We start from the raw sequence: 15,779 nt of genomic DNA on the forward strand, positions 1-15,779 counted from the left end.
CAACGACTTCGACCTTAGGTTGCACTTGTGTTCTCCCAAAAATCAACTTGCAAAGATTCAAAATTCAATCGACTTACGAATAGCTTGTGCACAATACTAATCATGTCTAACTTGTTACCTTTAGACACTCACATGGACATCACATTTCTCCCATTGCCCGTGCGTTGCAACTGAAGCATACTTATTCTGATGATTTAATAGTGATCCTATCCTCATGCACATAAGACAGAACTTAAATCTATCTGCCCCCAATACAATGTTGGCATCACCATACCCGACTCACAATCTCTTCTATCCACACCCCCATTCAACCAGAATGGTAAAAGTCAATTTCAAACATAAACATTAAACTAAATTAACTAAACTGTTCTTGATATTGACCTAAAATAAGAAGCCGAAAAATCAAACTTCCTTTTGAACAAGAGCTGTTGTACAAAAGGTTTACCTAGCTAACCATGAATTTATAAGAGAGTATGAAATCAGTCGACAAAAATCCTCAAGAAGCGCATCCACCCTGTCCTTCTCCCTCTTTCCATCCGTATCCTCTTTCACCCCTCTTCTCTCCTCTCTCATCCATCCTCTTCCTCTTCACATCCATCCGTGCTCTGCAACCTTCTTCCTTGTCTAAAGAAAAACAGATAATAAAATGTTAAGGTAAAAAACACATCAACGTGGAGCCCCAAAGCTGAAAAACGTTATGTAATAAAAATACATGCATGTAACATTGAAAAATGCAGACACACATAGAGCAAGCATGATCGTAACTAAATAGGTTGTTGTATCAACTACTTGCATGTATACATGAATTCGTCTTAAATTTCTAAGAAAGGAATGCAGGTTGTGGGGCTTACCGTTATTGTCCTATCAGCAGAACCAGGACAAAACCATTTGTTCCCTGGATCAAATGCTACAGATCGCACCCATCCCAAGTGACCACTAATGACCTGTATTACGGAAATAGAAAATGTATTTTATCGCTTAGTGAAAACTAAGATGCTCTCACAGTATAATTCCAAGAAAATATGCAAAAGGATCTAGAAGATTTAACTATTTAAACCAGTACATAAAAGCTCATAGTAGGGTTATTACAATTGCATGCATGATCAAACTAAATCTTATTTTCTAATTGAAATATGACATTGGTATTTCGAGAACTTATCTGAGGTGCCAAACCTTACAGTTACAACAACATAAATTGGAAGGTCGCAGTTGAAAATTGTACAACAAACAAAATACTCCGATGGAGCATGCCATGGAAGTTTAGGCTACTGGGCAGATGTCAAGAATTTGAAAGACATATCAAGACATGAGCAATTTAAAATAACAACCAGAAGTGCACATTACGTCCTAAAAGTACAATGTCCCAAAGTACAATGATCAGACCACCATAGAAGGAAATGTAAGTGATAAAACCTGTGAGATGACCATGAAAACAAGAAGGGAAGACCAAATCTTGCAAATACAATTAATTAAATCTCGCTCCTGTCCTTGCGGTGACACATGGCTTGCTACTCGGCCTTGGCTCCCAATATACTACACTCTTCAGGAATTACCCATAAAAACAATATTTCAGAGAAGTAAGAATGAAACTCTAAATTCCGATTAAACTAATCATTTTTGACAACTGAAGCTCATACATCTTACATGTGAAAATAATAGCATTAGCTACCATCATGCTGCTCTGTTTCCTTGCACACCACCACCATACGTGATAATAGGATCATCCATCTGCTAGATTATTTTTTGGAGAATCTAAAAGCTATCCAATAACCTCCATTGATTCTTTTAGCATTACGATCTAGCCCGCCTTGCACACCACCATCATGGTCCAAAGAGTGAAACTGAAACATATGGTCTGGTTTCCTGTGAACCTAAACTACTATTATGGAACAATGAACTCAAAGGAAACGTCAAAATAGAATTATTTTTTAAATATTTTTCTGATGAATGATCCGAGTGATAAGAGACCCAAAGCAACATAAACACACCACCATTATCCTTCTGAAATATGGATGTTGAGGAATCAAAAGGTTTGTCAGGAAAATACTATATTTTTTTCACCAATATATATTTGAACTAAGAAATCTTCTCTTATAAAGGGAGAATTATTTTAACAAAGTTAACATTCATATGTACAGCCAAGCGCTAAATTTTTTATTGGTATATTGTTTTAGTTCACCAAAAGCCAAATTTCTCATTAAGATATCAATGAAATTAGGGGGGGGGGGCATTCATTAGATGGATATGGAGATACCATAGTTCGAGAAATTCTGAAACATAATAGATACTCCAAATACTTGTAAAGCAAAAAAGAGAGTAAACAAGGTATTAATCATTACTCAAGTTTATTTTACAATGTACGCGCACACACGTCAAGACCAGCACATCCATATAATTTAGCATGCTAATGGCTTTCAAACTTCAAGCAGAAGGTATCCGGCTACTCCGTGAGTTGACCGTATAATCAACCTGTGTATGAGTGAAATCAGTCTGTCTATTTGTTCTGGTGAGATGCCCATGCGCCTTCCCAGCTCAATCGTGTTTTCCAAAATAAAGGCACCATCTTGATCACAACGAAATCTACTTCTACTTCTACTTGGCCATGTCAGTCATATGTTGTTGGACGTAGTCAGTAATCAGTTGAGCGTGAAAAGCAGTCGCTAACCAATCAGACACTGTAAGGGCTGATGGGCCGTTCTTCTATCATAAGACTAACTTTCTTCTATGAAGCTGATAGGCGTTTCAATTTTTATGGTGTACTCTTGAAGATCTAATAGCTAGATATGTTCTCAAGAAATAAGATGAAGCTAAGATGGTACTACATGACTAATTATACCCACCACCAAATAACAATAGTAAGAATCAAGCTGCAACTAAGAGTTTAATTGCAAACGTACGACAATTTGTGTTTGGGTCACTCTTATTTGTGAGCCTTTTTTCCTGGTAAATTTTCGACGTCTGTTGCTCCAGTCCAAGGTGACATCCTCCCATGACGAACTTAGGTTCGCTGTGTGGCTAAGTCGTTAGAGATGTCCTGTCCGACGACCGGCAGCCTCACATGAGGGTGTTCTTGGGGATCAGGAACTTGTCATCCTCTCATAATCACGAGGTATGCCAATTCATAGTAGTAATGCCAGAAGCAGGATTCTAAGTAATTTTTAAAAAATGGAACACAACTCAATCTTGTCGACAGTCGAGAGTTTTCAGAAGAAAGCACAATATCCTTACCTAAACAATGTACCGCAAAATGCCATCTCTCAAGGTGTAGATCTGCCTGCTTTTCGGCGACCATTTTCCTCCTTTCACACTGCACCAAAATTTAAGACTCGCTCAGATTCAAATCACATAAAATAAAGCCACAAAGACAGGTAATCATTCCTACATCACTGAAACCAATGTCTCTCACATGCGTACCCAACAACCCAAAAAGGCGTAGCCGTCGATGTGTTACGACTGTAGTTTGTTCTCAGAGTTGTCAAACACAGGAGCTCTGAGCCACTCCACCTTGACATCATACTGCAGCAATAGCAATGTGTAGCACTCAATTCACTACTTGAGAAAGAGGGCATAGGTGCACCCACAAAGGCGGAGTCTTCCTTGAAGTTGGACGTCACAGAGACACACAGAGAAAGCACAAATCAATGACTATCCATGGAATCGTACCAAGAACACGAGGGAGGGTGGGATTTGAGACGGATATCCAAACCTGCTTCGCCCCAAAGCCGAGAGGGCACACGCCCGCCAGCCGTTGCATGATCCTCGTCATCTCCAATTGCCTCATCCTCCATAGCTACAACACTAACCTGTGGGCGCATGCGAACACGAATCCATCAAAAATGGCGATGCAAACCGGCGAGGCCCATCCATGGCGGCAACTGTGTCAGAAGCCGAGGAAGATGCACACACATGGGGAGAGGAAGAGCGGCATTTCAGAGTAGCCCACCGTGGGCCGTGCCTCCAGTCTGCCTCCCATGCGCCCCTCAGTTTGTCTCCACCGCACTCGCTCAAGGGCGCAATGGACCAGCCGCGCCGCAGTCTTTGCTTCGATGTCCCTGCGGCACACATCAGTGGCGGCGGTCCCGTACGTGGACGCGATCCTGACGGCGTCTTCTGTGTGACGGCGGGCGCGGCGGCGGTGATCCAGACGGCGGTGGCAGCAATCCGGAGAAACGACGAAGACAGCGATCTTGAGAAACGACGGAGGAGGCGATCCGGAGAGGGGATCGATGGAGAGACGTGTCCCTGCAGCACACGTCGGCGGCGCAGTCCCGTACGCGGACGTGATCCCGGCGGCGTCTTCTGTGTGACGGCGGCCGCGGCGGCGGCGATCCAGATGGCGGTGGCAGCAATCCGGAGAAACGACGGAGACTGCGATCTGGAGAAACGGCGGAGGAGGCGATCTAGAGAGGGGATCGATGTAAAGACGTGCGTTGGTCTCAGGGCGGCGGCGAGGGGGATCGACAGACATGCGGGCGGGGGGTTGGGGGCAAGGGGATTTTCGTATGTTAATTTTCGTAGATTTTTTTCACACCGGTTATTTCTGGATCGATCGGCGGATTGTCGCCTGGACCTTGTGGAGGCATAGCTAACAAAAAAAATTTGGTTGGTTCGCGGTTCCAGGGCGGAATAGCTGGGACGTGGGAGGTGGAATCGAGGACGAAAAAAACCCGTCTCTATTCGGACGAAAATTGACCGGCGGAGACTACCAACTGCTCCACTAGGAGTAGAGATCTTTATCGGTTAAACCGCATAACGGTATGCGTTGTTCCCTTTGTCATCGGTATGTTACTTGCCTGAGATTCGATCGTCGGTATCTCAATACCTAGTTCAATCTTGGTACCGGCAATTCTCTTTACTCGTACCGTAATGCTACATCCTGTAACTAACTCATTAGGTACATTGCTTGCTGTAACATCCTAAATTTTCAATTTGGAATGTTATACACTAGATCATCATTGCATATCATATTTTATTGCATTTTGGTTGATCCTAGCAAATTCTACGCAACTCAAGGACCCTTGGAGAGAGTTGGGGATTTCATTATTTTCATATTTGAGTTTTCTCAAATTTTGAAAATAGGATCATTTGATTTTATTTATTTTATCTTCAATTATTTCTATTACAAAAATATGAGAGAGAGAATAAAATGACTTTCCCAAAATAAAGAAATATTGAGGATTTAATAAAAAATCAAATAAGATTTTATTTTGGTTTTATTTGCTATTTTATTTGAATTAGGGAAAAATGCGCGTTTTTCAAAATTGCATTTAGGCCCCAAATAAATGTTCATCCTGTGCGGCTTGATTTTAGAAGCCGGGGAAAATTTATTTCGGGATTTTTGGAGTCTGTTTAGTATTTCTTTTGTTTTTTTCTAAGCGTAATTATTTTAAAAAAAAGTCTGAACTGACCTTGGGCCGTAACCGGCCAGGACTCCACCTGAACGGGACTTCAAATAGCGCCGCCGAGGCCCGAGGCCAGCCCAGCCGCGCCCGCCCCCGAAACCCTAACCCTAGGCCGCCGTAGACGCCGCCGCGCCGCCGCCTCGCCGCCCGCGCCGCTCGCTGCCGCCCGCGCCTCGCCGCCTCGCCGCCCTCGCTGGACCGCCGCCGCGCCGCCTCGCCGGACCGCCGGATCCGCCGCCGCCGAAGATAGTTTTTCGCCGCCGTTTTTTTAGAAAACTGAACGGTTTTCCGTCGGTTTTGTTCGGTTTTTTAGTTTCGGTTTTTTTAAATAGATCGTTTTCCGGTTTATTTAATTAGCGAGCGTTTGTTCGTTCATTTGTTTAACGAACGTTCGTCGTTTTTCTTTTTCTCGGATTAAATCCGCGATTTTTCTGATCGCGATTCCTGATCCGTTTTTCGTTTTAGTCTAACTTTTCGCTCGTTTATCGGAATCACGCGATTCAAGCGCCTCGAGTTTCGTCTCGAACCCCTCTTTCCGTTTAACCAACTCAAACAAGTTTTTGCCACTGTAAAAATTGCCCTAGATCCAGAATAGTAAATGAAGCCTGTTTCTTTTGCCGTTTGTCTTTCGTTGCTTCGTTCGATTTGATTCTTTTTGCCAACCGGAGTTCTTAAGTTGAACTTTCTGGTTAGATCTTTTATTCGAGTTTTACCTGTGCATTAGTTGAGTACTTATTGTATGCTTGTTTGTTTGCGATAGAGTACCCGGAGTGCGCGGCTTGCTACTTCGAATCGCTAGGTTTTGCGGATCATCAGCAAGGCAAGTAACACTTTGATCATACTTCCAATTACCCAGTTTTTATTGCATTAGATCAATCCTCACACATTGCATGATTAGGATCTAATTAAATTGTGGGCTTGGGAAGTAGTTGAGGTAGTACCTATTTCCTGTTATTATCAAACCTTTGGGAGTTACTTCTACGTTTGCTTATTATGCCATGCTATGCTACTAGACATGGATTGGGTGAGTGTATCCATGACAGATGTGAGATTGTTAAATTAATGGTTTATCTAAAGTGGCAATTTAAATACACATCTGGGTGGATTGAGGCAACTGGGTATTCCAGCGATTGCCTGTTTTTTTATGGACCGCCACCCAGGCTCAAAGGGATCATGAGATTATTAATGCTAGAAACTTCCGTGTGCAGCCACAAGCTACTATGGGCTCTAGCATAGTTGATTAAGTTGTGCAAACACTTACAGTGGTAGACTAGCAGATGTAGGGGAAAGTAGGTGTAACCGTCTACCCGATCGTAAGGTGCTAGCGCTTCTGAAAGACTATGTCTCGGTCATCCGTTTCTCAAACACCATGTAGTGCGAGAAATCAAACGGAGGTGATCGAGTCTTGTGGGGAAAAGTGTGTAAACCTCTGCAGAGTGTATAAACTAATCATGGTTAGCCGTGTCCCTGGTTGTGGACATCTTGAGTATCTAGTACTTGGATTATCATGAGAATCTCATCATGTTACTCTAAAATTAATTTGTTGGGTTTTGTTTAATGATGATGCTTAATTAAGATTGACAATGCTGTGAACCATTCTCAATGTTTAACAACTACCATGATAGTTAAATAAAATTTATTCCTTTGCAGCAGGGAAAAATTGGCTTTACACAAAACTGTAACCATAGAGCTTTCCACCAGCCAAATATGCATATAGAATAGCCTATTTCATTCCATAACTCTCTATGTGTTACTTTGCCAGCATATTCCATGTGCTGACCCGTTTCGGGCTGCAACGTTAATGTTGCAGACTTTTCAGACAACGATTAAGGTGCTTTTAGGTCGTGGTTCTATACTCAGTGATGCCGTTTGAGTTGATGGACTCACTTATCTTCCAGGCCTTCCGCTGTTATCGTTATTAGATGGCCTTAAGCCATATTTATTATAATAAGCTCTCTTTCAAGACACTCGATGTAATAAGTGTGTGATTGCTACTCTGTTATAAATTCTTTAAGTACTGTGTGGTGTCAGCATTATTGATCCAGGGATGACACCTGAGCACAGAGATTGGACCGTTTGAGGTCTGGTTGCTACAAGATGGTATCAGAGCACACGCTGACTGTAGGACACGACCACTAAGCTAAAAGACCTAGATCACTACTCACTCTCTTCTCTTTCTGACTTCTCATCTTTTCTACTCTTTTAGGATTGTGGATGCAAGGAACTAGTTCACGCAACCGGATGAAGATACACCCTTTGGAAGTCACTTGAAGGAAGTCACTAGATACCTGAACATAGGAGTACCAAGCTTCACCGGAACCTACAACGCCACTTTACCGGAAGAAGAGCGCTGGATGATTCAAGTTCAAGTTCCAGGAACGACGTTCATGCCAGTCACTGAGCCCATAGAGTTTTCTTTTGATGCACCAACTTGGGATCTAGGAAAGAGCATGGCAGCTCACATCGCCATGGGACGCATTGGAGAAGTCTACCGCAATGATCTCAAGGATACGATCTACCAGATTTGTGGGCGCCGAGATGAGCACTGGGAGATGATCAGCACCAGGAAGGATAGATCAATTGCAGCTTTTATCCAGGAGTTAAACCAGCACATTCGACGTCAGGAGAACCAGATGTGCGCCGACATGATAGATCTGAAGAAGGCAAAGACAAGAATCAAGGAACTGGAGGAAGAACTCAAGGCTACACGTGAAGATTATGATGAGAAAATTGAAGTACTAGTGGAGAAAAATGACGATCTGATCTAGAAGATTGGAATATTCATGGGAGGCCCTACACCAGTAGGAGAAGACGAAGAACCCAAGGAGATTCGCCCGGAAGACTACATCATCATCGACGACACCGACTCGGATCTAGATGATAGCGATGATGACTATGTTGATGAAGCTGGAGCAGATATCATGGAGTCTGCAACCGAAGAATATTTCTAGTAGACCACCAAATCAGTAGTAGTATTCCACCATGTAAATATAGTAGTCCGAGCACTTTTGCGATAGTTAGATCGATTGTATGCCCTTGATTGATTGAATGAAGTGAATTGTTTGCTTTTGTCTCATGTGCATATGGGTAGTGTTTTCTCTTTAGACCCCCTCTATTCTTAAATCTCATCTTTTCTAAACCCTCGGATGCCTCCGAGACGTGACCCCGGATTTACCTTCCCACCGGAGCTCACTCAGTTGATCCAGCAGCAGAACACATTGATGCAGTTGCTAGTCTAGAACCAGAATCAGGGGAACAACAACAACAACCCACCACCACCACCTGTTGATCATTTAGCCCGTTTTCTTAGGCTGAATCCGCCAGTGTTTTTCAGTAGCACCGAGCCGATAGTAGCAGATGATTGGCTCCGTAAGACAGCTAGGGAGTTGACCACAGTAGGATGCACAGACGCGGAAAAGGTGAAGTTTGCCGCACATCAGCTTGAAGGACCCGCAGCATCATGGTGGGAGAATTTCACAGCCACTTTCCCTGTCGATACTATCACGTGGGACCAGTTTCAGCAGGATTTTCATACTGCCCATGTTTCATCAGGAGCTATGACCATGAAGAAGCGAGAGTTTCGCAACTTGCGCCAAGGAGGACGGACAGTTGGCCACTATGTGGAGGACTTTAGTAAGCTAGCACGTTATGCCCCAGATGACGTTGCAACTGATGCAGCAAAGCAGGAGAAGTTTCTAGAAGGACTGAATGATGAGTTGAGCATGCAGTTGATGGTAGCAACCTTCAACAACTACTAGGAGTTGGTAGATCGTGCTCTCATGATTGAAGGGAAGCAGCAGCAGATTGAGAATCGCAAGAGGAAGTATGGACAAGGGAAGTACAATTCAGGAGCTCAGCAGAAGCCATGTTTTACCCCTAGACCGGGAGGACATTTTCAGCATACCCATGGAGGAGGTAGCTCCCACAATCACAATGGCACCAAGAATGGTAATGGGAATGGAGGAAGCAACGGCCAGAACCGCACCAACCCATCGACCCCTGCCAAGAGAGACCTGAGCCAAGTCACTTGTTTTAAGTGCCAGAAGACTAGACATTATGCCAATGAATGTCCTGAATCCCAGAATGGAAATGGCAATGGAAGCTCTGGGAAGAAGCCGAACCCTTTTAACAGGGGACAGGTGAACCACGTTAACGTGGAGGAGGTTGAAGAGCAGCCGGATGCAGTAATCGGTAAGTTTTTGGTTAAGTCATTTACTGCACTCATTCTTTTCGATACTGGTGCATCACGTTCATACATATCAAGGGGATTTGTGGATAAGTATAATCTGCCCACCAAAGTTCTTAGAACACCTATGTTAGTAAGCTCACCAGAAGCGGAGTATATGGCTAGCCAAGGATGTTTTCAAGTGCCATTGAGTATAGGTAGGCATGTGTTTCCCTCGGATTTAATCATTTTGGAATCACAAGGATTGGATGTAATTCTGGGGATGGATTGGCTGTCGATGTATGGAGGAAACATCGATTGCGCCAGTAAGTCGATCTTGCTTACCACCCCAGAAGGGAGAAGGATCAAGTATGTATCCCGGCATGTGCCGAAGAGGACTCAAGTAAATTGTCTAACAGGAGTTGTGCAGGAGGAAGTACCAGTAGTGAAGGATTCCCCTGATGTATTTCCAGAAGAGTTGCCAGGCATGCCACCGGATAGAGATATTGAGTTTTTGATTGAGCTTTTGCCATGCACAGGGCCAATATCAAAGAGACCATATAGGATGGCCGCAAAGGATTTGGTGGAGATTAAGAAGCAGATTAAGGAGTTACTGGATAAAGGATATATTCGCCCAAGTTCTTCGCCTTGGGGATCGCCGGTACTTCTAGTGGAGAAGAAGGATGGATCGTTAAGGATGGTTGTTGATTATCAAGGATTAAATGAAGTAACCATCAAGAACAAATACCCACTACCGATGATCAATGATCTGTTTGATCGATTGCAAGGAGCTAAGGTATTTTCCAAGATCGATCTGCGATCAGGATACCACCAGTTGAAGATTCGAGAACAGGATATACCTAAGACGGCTTTTACCACCAGGTATGGGCTGTACGAGTATACCATTATGTCATTTGGTCTGACTAAGGCACCTGCATATTTTATGAACATGATGAACAAAGTGTTTATGGAGTTTTTGGATAAGTTCTGTTGGGGAACGTTGCCGAAAACAAAAATTTTCCTATGGTTTCACCAAGATCCATCTATGAGTTCATCTAGCAACGAGTGATTGGATTGCATCTACATACCTTTGTAGATCACGCGCGGAAGCGTTCAAAGAACGGGGATGAGGAAGTCGTACTCGACGTGATCCAAATCACCGGAGATCGTAGCGCCAAACGGACGGCACCTCCGCGTTCAACACACGTACGGTCGGCGTGATGTATCCTCCTTCTTGATCCAGCAAGGGGAAGGAGAGGTTGATGAAGATCCAGCAGCACGACGGCGTGGTGGTGGATGCAGGGGTCACCGCAGCAGGGCTTCGCCGTTCTACTGTGAGAGGGAGAGGTGTAGCAGGGGAGAGGGAGGCGCCAAGACTCAAGGGTGCGGCTGCCCCTCCCCCCCCCTTTATATAGGCTCCCCAAGGGGGGGCGGCGGACCTAGGAGGTTGGATCTCCTAGGGGGGGCGGCGGCCAAGGGTGGAGTGGCCCCCCAAGGCAAGTGGGGCGCCCTCCCCACCCTAGGGTTTCCAACCCTAGGCGCAGGGGGTGGGCCAAGGGGGCGCACCAGCCCACCATGGGCTGGTTCCCCTCCCCACTTCAGACTATGGGGCCCTCCGGGATGGGTGGCCCCACCCGGTGGACCCCCGGGACCCTTCCGGTGGTCCCGGTACAATACCGGTGACCCCCGAAACTCTCCCGATGGCCGAAACTGCACTTCCTATATATAATTCTTCACCTCCGGACCATTCCGGAACTCCTCGTGACGTCCGGGATCTCATCCGGGACTCCGAACAACTTTCAGGTTACTGCATATTCATATCTCTACAACCCTAGCGTCACCGAACCTTAAGTGTGTAGACCCTACGGGTTCGGGAGACATGTAGACATGACCGAGATGGCTCTCTGGTCAATAACCAACAGTGGGATCTGGATACCCATGTTGGCTCCCACATGCTCCTCGATGATCTCATCGGATGAACCACGATGTCGAGGATTCAAGCAACCCCGTATACAATTCCCTTTGTCAATCGGTGCGTTACTTGCGCGAGATTCGATCGTCAGTATCCCAATACCTTGTTCAATCTCATTACCGGCAAGTCACTTTACTCGTACCGTAATGCATGATTCCGTGACCAGACACTTGGTCACTTTGAGCTCATTGTGATGATGCATTACCGAGTGGGCCCAGAGATACCTCTCCGTCATACGAAGTGACAAATCCCAGTCTTGATCCGTGTCAACCCAACAGACACTTTCGGAGATACCCGTAGTATACCTTTATAGTCACCCAGTTACGTTGTGACGTTTGGTACACCCAAAGCACTCCTACGGTATTCGGGAGTTACACGATCTCATGGTCTAAGGAAAAGATACTTGACATTGGAAAAACTCTAGCAAACGAACTATACGATCTTGTGCTATGTTTAGGATTGGGTCTTGTCCATCACATCATTCTCCTAATGATGTGATCTCGTTATCAACGACATCCAATGTCCATAGTCAGGAAACCATGACTATCTGTTGATCAACGAGCTAGTCAACTAGAGGCTTACTAGGGACATGTTGGTGTCTATGTATTCACACATGTATTACGATTTCCGGATAACACAATTATAGCATGAATAAAAGACAATTATCATGAACAAGGAAATATAATAATAATACTTTTATTATTGCCTCTAGGGCATATTTCCAACAGTCTCCCTCTTGCACTAGAGTCAATAATCTAGTTACATTGTGATGAATCGAACACCCATGGAATTCTGGTGTTGATCATGTTTTGCTCTAGGGAGAGGTTTAGTCAACGGATCTGCTACATTCAGGTCCGTATGTACTTTACAAATATCTATGTCTCCATCTTGAACATTTTCATGAATGGAGTTGAAGCGACGCTTGATGTGCCTCGTCTTCTTGTGAAACCTGGGCTCCATGGCAAGTGCAATAGCTCCAGTGTTGTCACAGAAGGGTTTGATCGGCCCCGATGCATTGGGTATGACTCCTAGGTCGGTGATGAACTCCTTCACCCAAATTGCTTCATGCGCTGCCTCCAAGGCTGCCATGTACTCCGCTTCACATGTAGATCCCGCCACGACGCTCTGCTTGCAACTGCACCAGCTTACTGCCCCACCATTCAAAATATACATGTATCCAGTTTGAGACTTAGAGTCATCCAGATCCGTGTCGAAGCTAGCGTCGATGTAACCCTTTACGACGAGCTCTTCGTCACCTCCATAAACGAGAAATATTTCCTTAGTCCTTTTCAGGTACTTCAGGATATTCTTGACCGCTGTCCAGTGTTCCTTGTCGGGATTACTTTGGTACCTACCTACCAAACTTACGGCAAGGTTTACATCAGGTCTGGTACACAGCATGGCATACATAATAGAACCTATGGCTGAGGCATAGGGGATGGCACTCATCTCTTCTATATCTTCTGCCGTGGTCGGACATTGAGCTGAGCTCAATTTCACACCTTGCAACACAGGCAAGAACCCCTTCTTAGACTGATCCATATTGAACTTCTTCAATATCTTATCAAGGTATGTGCTTTGTGAAAGACCTATGAGGCGTCTTGATCTATCTCTATAGATCTTGATGCCTAATATATAAGCAGCTTCTCCAAGGTCCTTCATTGAAAAACTCTTATTCAAGTAGGCCTTAATGTTGTCCAAAAGCTCTATATCATTTCCCATCAAAAGTATGTCATCTACATATAATATGAGAAATGCTACAGAGCTCCCACTCACTTTCTTGTAAACGCAGGCTTCTCCATAAGTCTGCATAAACCCAAACGCTTTGATCATCTCATCAAAGCGAATGTTCCAACTCCGAGATGCTTGCACCAGTCCATAAATCGAGCGTTGGAGCTTGCACACCTTGTCAGCATTCTTAGGATCGACAAAACCTTCCGGTTGCATCATATACAATTCTTCCTAAAGGAAACCATTAAGGAATGCCGTTTTAACGTCCATTTGCCATATCTCATAATCATAGAATGCGGCAATTGCTAACATGATTCAGACGGACTTCAGCTTCGCTACCGGTGAGAAAGTCTCATCGTAGTCAACCCCTTGAACTTGTCGATAACCCTTAGCGACAAGCCGAGCTTTATAGATGGTCACATTACCATCCGCGTCTATCTTCTTCTTAAAGATCCATTTATTTTCTATGGCTCGCCGCTCAACGGGCAAGTCAATCAAAGTCCATACTTCGTTTTCATACATGGATCCTATCTCGGATTTCATGGCTTCCAGCCATTTGTCGGAATCCGGGCCCGCCATCGCTTCTTCATAGTTCGAAGGTTCACCGTTGTCTAACAACATGATTTCCAAGACAGGGTTGCCGTACCATTCTGGTGCGGAACGTGTCCTTGTGGACCTTCGAATTTTAGTAGGAGCTTGATCAGAAGTATCTTGATCATCGTCATAAACTTCCTCTCTAATTGGTGCAGGCACCACAGGAACATTTTCCTGAGTTGCGCCACTTTCCGGTTCAAGAGGTAATACTTCATCAAGTTCTACTTTCCTCCCACTTACTTCTTTCGAGAGAAACTCCTTCTCTAGAAAGGATCCATTCTTGGCAACAAAGATCTTGCCTCCGGATCTGAGGTAGAAGGTATACCCAATAGTTCCTTTAGGGTATCCTATGAAGACGCATTTTTCCGACTTGGGTTTGAGCTTTTCAGGTTGAAGTTTCTTGACATAAGCATCGCATCCCCAAACTTTTAGAAACGACAGCTTAGGTTTCCTCCCAAACCATAATTCATACGGTGTCATCTCAACGGATTTCGACGGAGCCCTATTTAAAGTGAATGCGACAGTCTCTAAAGTATAGCCCCAAAATGATAGCGGTAAATCGGTAAGAGACATCATAGATCGCACCATATCTAATATAGTGCGATTACGACGTTCGGACACACCATTACGCTGAGGTGTTCCAGGCGGCGTGAGTTGTGAAACTATTCCACATTTTCTTAAGTGTGTGCCAAATTCGTGACTCAAGTATTCTCCTCCACGATCTGATCGCAAGAACTAGATTTTCCTGTCACGTTGATTCTCAACCTCACTCTGAAATTCCTTGAACCTTTCAAAGGTCTCAGATTTGTGTTTCATTAAGTAGACATACCCATATCTACTCAAGTCATCAGTGAGGGTGAGAACATAACGATAGCCACTGCGAGCCTCAACACTCATTGGGCCGCACACATCAGTATGTATGATTTCCAATAAGTTGGTTGCTCGCTCCATTGTTCCTGAGAACGGAGTCTTGGTCATTTTACCCATGAGGCATGGTTCGCACGTGTCAAATGATTCGTAATCAAGAGACTCTAAAAGTCTATCTGCATGGAGCTTCTTCATGCGTTTGACACCTATGTGACCAAGGCGGCAATGCCACAAGTATGTGGGACTATCATTATCAACCTTACATCTTTTGGTATTCACACTATGAATATGTGTAGCATTACGCTCGAGATTCATTAAGAATAAACCATTCACCATCGGAGCATGACCATAAAACATATCTCTCATATAAATAGAACAACCATTATTCTCGGATTTAAATGAGTAGCCATCTCATATTAAACGAGATCCTGATACAATGTTCATGCTCAAACTTGGCACTAAATAACAATTATTGAGGTTCAAAACTAATCCCGTAGGTAAATGTAGAGGTAGCGTGCCGACGGCGATCACATCGACCTTGGAACCATTCCCGACGCGCATCGTCACCTCGTCCTTCGCCAGTCTCCGTTTATTCCGCAGCTCTTGCTTTGAGTTACAAATGTGAGCAACCGCACTGGTATCAAATACCCAGGAGCTACTACGAGTACTGGTAAGGTACACATCAATTACATGTATATCACATATACCTTTCGTGATGCCGGCTTTCTTGTCCGCTAAGTATTTGGGGCAGTTCCGCTTCCAGTGACCACTTCCCTTGCAATAAAAACACTCAGTCTCGGGCTTGGGTCCATTCTTTGGCTTCTTCCCGGCAGCTTGCTTGCCGGGCGCGGCAACTCCCTTGCCGTCCTTCTTGAAGTTCTTCTTACCCTTGCCTTTCTTGAACTTAGTGGTTTTATTCACCATCAACACTTGATGTTCCTTTTTGACTTCTACCTCTGCTGATTTCAGCATTGCAAATACTTCAGGAATGGTCTTTTCCATCCCCTGCATATTGAAATTCATCACAAAGCTCTTGTAGCTTGGTGGA

The 15,779-nt window shown here is 44.4% G+C and overlaps 1 long non-coding RNA gene across 5 annotated transcripts; it reads right to left on the reverse strand.

Annotated features, from left to right (window-relative positions):
- Window positions 1–223: 223 nt before the first annotated feature.
- On the reverse strand, window positions 224–4,500 carry LOC125552347 (uncharacterized). 5 transcript variants are annotated; one of them, XR_015601401.1, is made up of 6 exons: window positions 3,944–4,500; window positions 3,707–3,803; window positions 3,415–3,596; window positions 3,229–3,307; window positions 852–944; window positions 224–624 (listed from the first exon to the last, which is right to left on the reverse strand). It is a non-coding gene; the product is annotated as an uncharacterized LOC125552347 (long non-coding RNA). The 5 variants fall into 5 exon arrangements; XR_015601399.1 differs by having other exon boundaries at window positions 3,907–4,500; XR_015601398.1 differs by having other exon boundaries at window positions 3,707–4,500.
- Between the last annotated feature and the right edge of the window lie 11,279 nt (window positions 4,501–15,779).

The sequence above is a fragment of the Triticum urartu genome, chromosome 4A (genome assembly GCF_056163025.1).
Source record: "Triticum urartu cultivar PI428250 chromosome 4A, HENAU_Tu73, whole genome shotgun sequence".
Lineage (NCBI taxonomy): Eukaryota > Viridiplantae > Streptophyta > Magnoliopsida > Poales > Poaceae > Triticum > Triticum urartu.